The sequence below is a fragment of the Neomonachus schauinslandi genome, chromosome 1 (genome assembly GCF_002201575.2).
Source record: "Neomonachus schauinslandi chromosome 1, ASM220157v2, whole genome shotgun sequence".
NCBI classification, from domain to species: domain Eukaryota; kingdom Metazoa; phylum Chordata; class Mammalia; order Carnivora; family Phocidae; genus Neomonachus; species Neomonachus schauinslandi.
The window spans coordinates 27118594-27127179 of NC_058403.1; the positions used below are offsets into that span (position 1 = coordinate 27118594).

Consider the following 8586-nt stretch of genomic DNA (forward strand, 5'->3'; position numbering starts at 1 on the left):
TGGTTCCCAGAGTCCAGAGTCTCTCATGGTTCATCTCCCTCTCAGGTTTCCTGCTTTTAAAGAATAACTCTGAATACACATGCTTGCTGGGATGTAATTCACAGAAGCTTATTGGAAGAGAAGGAAGTAATGGAACTCTTTTTGTGTGTAAGTTTGATTATACACTCCACACTTGCAAGGATTTATTTTTAGCTTCAGGATATCTGTATTGCTTTTTTTTTCTCTCTTTGATCATTCATTCCCTTCACTCAAAGTTTAGATGGGTAGGCTATTTAGAAGTTTGAACAGAATGGTTTTGATGGAGTTCAGGTCATACTGCCCCAAAATGTGGCACCTTGGCATATTGAATATTTTAAGCTTAACGAGTTTGAGAAAAATGGCAGAGGCTTAGGTCACAGTGACCTCTCACAATCTTGCCCTTCTTCCCTGAAATAGGTCATAAACTTCATTTGAGAGGTGCCCTATCTATACCTGGAAGAGAGGAGCATCTTATATGTATCTTTCATTGTATTTCTATTGTATTGCTCCTCTTTATAACATTCTAGATAGGAGAAGAATGGTCTAGTCTTAGAAGTTTAAAAGGAATCGTCTGTTACAATAATTACCAGGGAATGAATAGGCAGAATTAATGTAACAGCATAGAAAGTGCAGAATTTGCATTTTTTGATAATGTGGCTTTAATAAAAATTTCAATGTCTTTGTTATTTGTTTACTGAGCTTTTCTACCACATTTTCTTTCTTTTTTTAAAAAAGATTTTATTTATTTAATATGTCCGAGAGAGAGAGAGAGAGAGCACAAGCAGGGGGAGTGGCAGGCAGAGGGAGAAGCAGGCTCCCTGATGAGCAAGGAGCCCAATGTGGGACTCGATCCCGGGACGCTGGGATCATGACCTGAGCTGAAGGCAGATGCTTAACCGGCTGAGCCACCCAGGCGTCCCTCTACCACATTTTCAATCAATTTTTCACAATGTGTATTTTCCTAGAAAATAGTTTTTTCATTCACATGTTTAATGTTTTAAACATGGATTTATACATTCTTTCACAATGCAATTTATGGTGGGTGCTTCTCAACTGGGGGTGATCGCTTCTGCAGGGGACGTGGTAATGTATGGAGACACTTTTGAATGTCAAAGCTGGGGGTGCTCATGCTACTGGCATCTAGGTGGTAGACTCCAGGGAAGCTGCTAAACATCCTACAGTGCAGAAGATAGCCCCCTATACAAGGAATTGCCTGGCCCAAATGTAAATAGTGCCAAAGCTGAGAAAAACTGATCTGTAATAATATCCTTTCTCTCCCTTGGTTTGTTTAAATTTGGGTTTTGCCTCTTTTTCCTTTTTTTATTTTTTTTGGTCTCATTTAGTATTTCCAGAACTTTGTTTATTTATCTTTTTTTTTTTTAAGATTTTATTTATTTATTTGACAGAGAGACACAGCGAGAGAGGGAACACAAGCAGGGCGAGTGGGAGAGGGAAAAGCAGGCTTCCTGCTGAGCAGGGAGCCCGATGTGGGTCTTGATCCCAGGACCCTGGGACCATGACCTGAGCCAAAGGCAGATGCTTAACGACTAAGCCACCCAGGTGTCCTCTTTTGGTTTTTTCAAAGAACTAGTGCTTGGATTTATTTATCAATTTTGCCTCTTCCTATTTTGCAATTAATTAAATTCTGGTTTTTAATCTCCATTAATTCCCCTTTTCCTCCTTCTACTTCTTAGTTTCATTTTGTTGTTATTTTTATAGCTTCTTGAGTGGTATTCTTTTGTTAAGCATAAAATGCTCTGCATTTTATATATCTGAGTACACGCTTGACCTAATCCCATAAGATTTTTAAAATATTTTATTGAAGAATAGTTAATGTACATAGAGAAAAGTGTTCATGCTGTAGCCATAAAGCTCAATGACTTTTTTTTTAAAGATTTTATTTATTTATTTGAGAGAGAGAGAGAGAGAGCACGAGCAACATGAGTGGGGGGTGCAGAGGGAGAAGCAGACTCTCCGCTGAGCAGGGACCCTGATGCAGGACTTGATCCCAGGACCCTGAGACCATGACCTGAGCAAAGGCAGATGCCTAACCGACTGAGCCACCCAGGCGCCCCAAAGCTCAATGAGTTCTTACAAACTGAACATATTCAGTAACCAGCCACAACTGAACAAACCTATATTCGATCAAGAAATCGAATATACCCAGCTTCCCGGAACTCTCCCTTCTAGTTACAGTCCTCTTAGAAGTAACTAATATCTCAACTTTGAATAGCACAGATTAATTTTTCTTTCTTTTGTACTTTATATAAATGGAAACATACAGCTTGTGGTCTTTTTATGTAACTTCTTTGGCTCAACATTATTTGTGAGCTTCAGCTGTATTATTATATGTAGTTATAACTTATTCACTCTCATTGCTCCACAATATTCCATTCTGTGAATTCATCCCAATGTACTCATCTATTCTACTATTTATGGACATGTGGATCATTTCTTTCTGGTTTTTTTTTTTTTTTTTTTTTTTGGTCATTTCTAATTACAGAGTTTCTTAAATAGTGCTGCTATGAACATTCTGGTAGATGCCTGTTGGTGAACATATAGATACATTTTCATTGGGAATATATGCGGAATATATGTACTCAGCATTAGTAGATACTACCAACAAGTTTTCCAAACTGGTTGTACTAGTTTCATCTCCACCAGTAATGGTTGAGATATTTGGTTACTCTACATACTTGCCAAAATTTGGTATTGACTCTCCTTTTTAATTCTAGCCATTCTGGTGAGTGTGTAATGTTCTCATATTGTGACTTTAATTTGCATTTTTCTGATGATTCGCAAAGTTAGTATTTTTCATAGTTTCCTGGCCATTTAGGTATCTTCTTTTGTGAAGTGACTGTTAGGTCTTATTGAGTTTTTAAAGTTATTATCTCTGGATATGAGATCTTTGTTACATACGCGTATCGTATCTTCTGTAGGTTTTTGTTCACTGTCTCAGTGATATCTTTTTGATGAACATAGTTTTATAATCTTAATATCATCCAATGCATCACCTTTTTTTTTCCCTTTGAAAAGGTGCTTTTATTTCTTGTTTAAAAATCTTGCTTATTCTAAAGTCACAAAGATGTTCTTTGCTGTTGTATTCTAGATGTTTTGTTGTTTTATCATGATCACCCAGGTTTGATGTACAGACATATCATGGGGTCATATTCTAGAGAATTTAAAAGTGCACTTTGATTTCTTCTTTTATTCAGGAGTTATATAGGAATGGGTTTTAAAATTTCCTTGTAGACTGATTTTTTTGTTTGTTTATCGTTCACACCTAGAGTTTTATTGTGCTTAGATATGTGGTTCATACAATTTCTACCCTTAATAATTTATTGAGTTTTTGGTGGCACATTGCATTGTGATTTTTTGTAAATGTTCCTAGGATATCTTTTGAAAGGAAGAACATTCTCTATTAGTGAAGTCCAAAATTCCATATATACCATCATTGGTTGCTGCTGTTATAGTATTATTAGTATTTCATATGTATAAATATATTTAATCATCACAACAATTATATTCTTCACTTTCTAATAAGGAAACCGAGCCAGAAAGTTTGCAAGTATTTTCCCAAAATCCAGCTAGTTAAGTGGGCGAAACACATTTAGAATCCATGGGGTATAGCTCTGTAGGCAGTATCCTTAAACACAATTTGTCCTACATATTTCTATATTGCTATAATTTATAATTTGCTATCCAATAAATTAACATATAAATATAATATTCAATTGTTTTATATGCTTAACTTTTGTCTTGAATGACCAAAGACTGAGAAACCTTTAAATGTTTCTTTCCATGATTATAATTTATCATTTTTTTCATTGTTCCACTAGATTTTGCTGTTTTTTTGAAGTGTCATGATATATAGCACATAAAATTTATACCTTTTACAAATTCATTATGGATTTTACCTTTTAAGTATTGACTGGGTTATTAAATGTAAAGAACTTTTGCTTGACACATGCTAACCACTCTAAAAGCACGACCTCTTTTTATATACTGTCTTCTCTCTACTTAGGTTTATTTCTTTTTCTCAGGGTTGTGAGTTCAAGCCCCGCAATAGGCTCCATGCCCAGGGGTTGAACTGAGCTGAGATCAAAAGTTGGATGCTTAACTGACTGAGCCACCCAGGCGCCCCTTCCTTCTTAGGTTTCTGATCTTGACTTTTATCTCCATCAGTTGTCACTTTCTTTTTGTAATTTTTCTGGAAATCTGCATAAGTATTATGCTTCATCTTTTCTTTTCTCTTCTCCATGCATCAACTTGATTGGATATAGGATTCTTGGATAGGAGAATGGGTTTCTTAAACTCTGAAGACAATGCTCCATGATCTTCTGCCATTCAGTATTGCAGGAAAAGTTTAGTGCCAACTTGAAAGTTTACGTTTTGCTTTTGTAAATCACTTATCTTCACCCCACCGTGTTGATGCTTGTAAAATTTTTTTCTTTGGCCTTGAAATTTAAATATTTTATCAGGCTGTATCAAATTTAAGTCTGTTTTAATGAATATGCCCATTCTCTTTGGAGTCACATGACTTTCTTCAGCATGGATGAATTTTATTTTCTATTGCTTTTTCTTCTTATCTACATTTTTTGGACAAATAACATTATATTAGTTTCAAGTGGAAAACATCATGATTTGATATATGCATATAGCTCAGAATGATCACCACACTAATCCTTTTTAACATCCGTCACCATACGTAGTTATAAATTTGTTTTCTTGTGATGAGAACTTGTAAGATCTACTCTTACCAGCTTACAAATAAATAATACGGTATTAGTAACTATAGTCACAGTGTTGCACATTTCATCGCTATGACTTATTTATTTTATAACTGGAGGTTTGCACCTTTTGGCCACCCTCCCTCATTCTTTGTCTTCCTTTTTTAACTTTTGCTGCTCCATCTGTTAAATTCTTTCCTTTTAGACTTCTTATAAAACTTATTTTAGCTTTCCTGGATCTGTCTTCTAAAGGCTTAAACTTTTCTGGCAACATTTTCTACTTTTCCTAGAGGTTCTGGAAGAATTTCTCTAGCTTATTTTACTCATCCCTTGATTCATAGTCTACAGAATCTCATCTTGTGTTCACGAATTCCATGGCATGAGAAAACTTAATGGTCATATTTTTCATCTCAAAGCAAATTTTCCTGCTCCCAGGTTATACCTTTTTTAAAAACTTCATGTTTTTACTAAGTAGACAAAATGTCTTCTAGAATCTTTTAGAAAATCCACATTAGAGATTTTCTATGGTTTTTCCTAACTTTCACTAATAAAGCCATTCTAGAAGGGCATATATTTTTTCTGCCTATTCAGTTTGATTGCCTTCTTCTAAACTACTTAATCTTTATATTATAATTTTCTCTTTGCTTATCCTTAGGAATAAGCATGCTTGGCTAGGATAGGGAATGAAGGAGTGACTGGATAAGCAAGATGGCGGAGGAGATTATAGGCTTGTCCATATTTGGAGATTTGTGTGATTTCTTTCAAAGACTGTGTTGGTCTAAATCAAGAAGAAAGAGGGAACAAGGAGGAGAAGAGAGAGGGAAGAAGAGAGAGAGAAAGGAAGAAAAACAGGAAGGAAAGAAGGAGAAAAAAAAGAAGGTGGGGTTAGCTCTACAGCAGTTTTATATTGACAAAGGACGGAGTAATTCCCTGTGCAGTGTAGGGTGTGAATGAAAGCCAGCGCCAGCCACATCAGGGAGTTTTGCCCTTATGCCAAAGTGAGTCTGTTCCCTCTTTGTTTGCTGGGATAATGTCTCTGTTGGTTAACTGGCACAGCCTGTCTCTTTAGAGGCCAGCTGTGGCCCTGCCCCTCTTCTCTAGTTCAGGGTAACATGGGAGCCAACTATGCAGAGTTAATTTCATCCTTGTTAGCTCTAGATTTGCAACCTCCTTCCCAAACCCACCATTGTCCTGATGCCCATTTTTACTCCAGGTCCCGTGCTGCTCTGTGCTTCGGGTTGGTTTGTGATTTGTGAGTTGGCCAGCCATCCTTCCAATCCAGTCTTTGTTTTCTTTTCTTTCTCTTTTCAGTTATTGCATGAAGGAGTTACACTAGTCCAAGTTAGAAGCAGACTCCCAAATGGATACATTATGCAAGCTGTGAGGTTTTACAACTTGTGACAAGGACAGAACAGAAATTCTACTCACTGCAAGGAAATCCTCACTTAAGCTTCAGTGAGCCAAAAGCACTTAAAACCTATGAGCCTTCAGCTGGTCGTCCTTAGCCAGTCTAGTCTCTACCAGGAACTCGCATATGTTCCTGCACTGGCCACCCCGCAGTGGAATTACATCTCCATATTCTGGATGCTCCATTACAGGACCACTGCAGGCCATTTCTTCTTAAACGCCTCCGCTAGTTTCTTTTTATCTTCAACATCAGCGACACCTTGGACGGTAGTAAGGGTCTTCCTGCTGTTTCTCTGTTGAATTCTTGTATCTATATAATCCTCAGTGCCAGCAGGAAGCAGATCATCACCCTTACTTGCATTAGCAAAGGGGTGAGAAGAGTGGAGGTTCTGGATAGGAGACATGCTGGAAGGTAGCAGCAGGAAAAGGGGGTGGGCGGGCGGTGGGGGGGGGGGGCAGGAACTGAGCGTCCAGTAGGGAGGGGGCTCTAGTGGGAGGCTGCTGAGTCCTCAGAGCCTGCTCAGTGACTGAGACATCTCCCAATCCAGTCTTGCTTGCAATATATTTTGCAGAAATGCCTTGACTTGTGGACATTACTGCTATGAACATTGGGGTGCATATGGCCCCTTCTTTTTACTATGTCTGTGTCTTTGGAGCCAAACTGTGGAAGGAGCCGAGATGCCCTTCAACAGATGAATGGATAAAGAAGATGTGGTCCATATATACAATGGAATACTACTCAGCCATCAGAGAAGATGAATACCCAAATTTTGCATCAACATGGATGGAAATGGAGGAGATTATGCTAAGTGAAATAAGTCAAGTGGAGAAAGTCAATTATCATATGATTTCACTTATTTGTGGAACATAAGGAATAGCATGGAGGACATTAGGAGAAGGAAGGGAAATCGGAGGGGGAGATGAACCATGAGAGACTATGGACTCTGAGAAACAAACTGAGGGTTCTAGAGGGGAGGGGGTGGGGGATGGGTCAGCCTGGTGATGGGTATTAAAGAGGCCACATACTGCATGGAGCCCTGGGTGTTATACGCAAACAATGAATCATGGAACACTACATCAAAAACTAATGATGTACTATATGGTGACTAACAGAACATAATAAAATAAAATTAAAAAAAAAAAAGAAAAGTCAAGAAATGCCTTGACTTTTCCCACAATAGTTTGGTTTCCTTTTCTGATATTCAGAGCTGATACAAATTTTCCAGGATTTTCAAATTCCTCTGGTCATCCCATTGGGAACTTGGGAGAATGAGAAGTTAACTGCAAGGATTCAGACCCAAAGTCTCTCTTTTTAAGTAGTTAGAATAGCTTGTTATCAAGATTACACTATAATTAACACTCTATCAAATCAATGAGATGTATTGATATAGCTCCTAATTTTTGTGGTTCCTAAACTCCAATTTACAGTCTAGCTACATCAGAAATAGCTGGAGATTTCTTTATGAATGCAGATCCTCAATCCCACCTCAGAAATTCTGATTCGGAAGGTACGGTGTGGACCTGGGAATATGCATTTTAAACCTCTTTCCAAGCAATTTTTATCAACAGTCATGTTTGGGAGTCATTGTCTTTAGTCTAGAACAGCCAGACCCTTTGCAATTATGATACCTTATTTTCTATTTCTGATTTGAGGACTCCTCCCATTTCAGCTCCTAAGAATAACAAAATACATGTTAGTTTTTTTTTTTTATGAGAGCAGATTTAAATTAATTTTTCTTTTAGAATTTCATGACAGTTGTTAAGATAACTGGATAACCCCCGAAGCGTGGCAACAAAAAGTTATTGCTCTAACTGTAGCGTGGTTGTAGCTACATCTGAATAGGGCACTATTAGAAAATGAGATAGTAATCCCCTACAAATTCTTTGCTGGAGTTTTTAGATCTGGAGAAGTAATTTCCTCATGTGTTGGTGATTATTTGGGAAAATCCTATTGTGCCTTTTTAAGATGCTAGTTGGAAGTGATGGGGGGAAAATGAAGAGAACAGCTGGAGGCTTTGCAAGTACGTTCATAAGCCGGATATTCCATGCCAGGAGAGAATTCATTTTACGGAAATTTTAAAATAAAAATGTTCTACTCCATGAATACATTTTTTTTTATCACTGTTATTCAGAAATTCTCATACTTGCTTTATTCTCCAGGGTAAAAAGCACAGATATGCCTGTTACTAAAGATTTAGTTGGCACATTTTGGGTTTATCTGGAGGGGGAGGGCTTGTCTATTGAGATTAATTCATAATTCAAACCTACTGATATTGATCGGAAGTGCTCATGCTTAGATTGGCACCTGCAAGTACAAGAAAACGGAAGTCATTTAAAAAGTTTTTTAACTTAAGAACTCTGCCCTCCAGCATTCAAGCATCTGGTTCCCCTTCTCTTCCCTGCCAAAGCTAACAGCCAGAGTCCCTTAAGA

The 8586-nt window shown here is 37.6% G+C and overlaps 1 pseudogene; it reads right to left on the minus strand.

The window, feature by feature from the left end:
* Nucleotides 1-6218: 6218 nt before the first annotated feature.
* On the minus strand, nucleotides 6219-6559 carry LOC110571147 (annotated as a pseudogene).
* Nucleotides 6560-8586: the final 2027 nt, after the last annotated feature.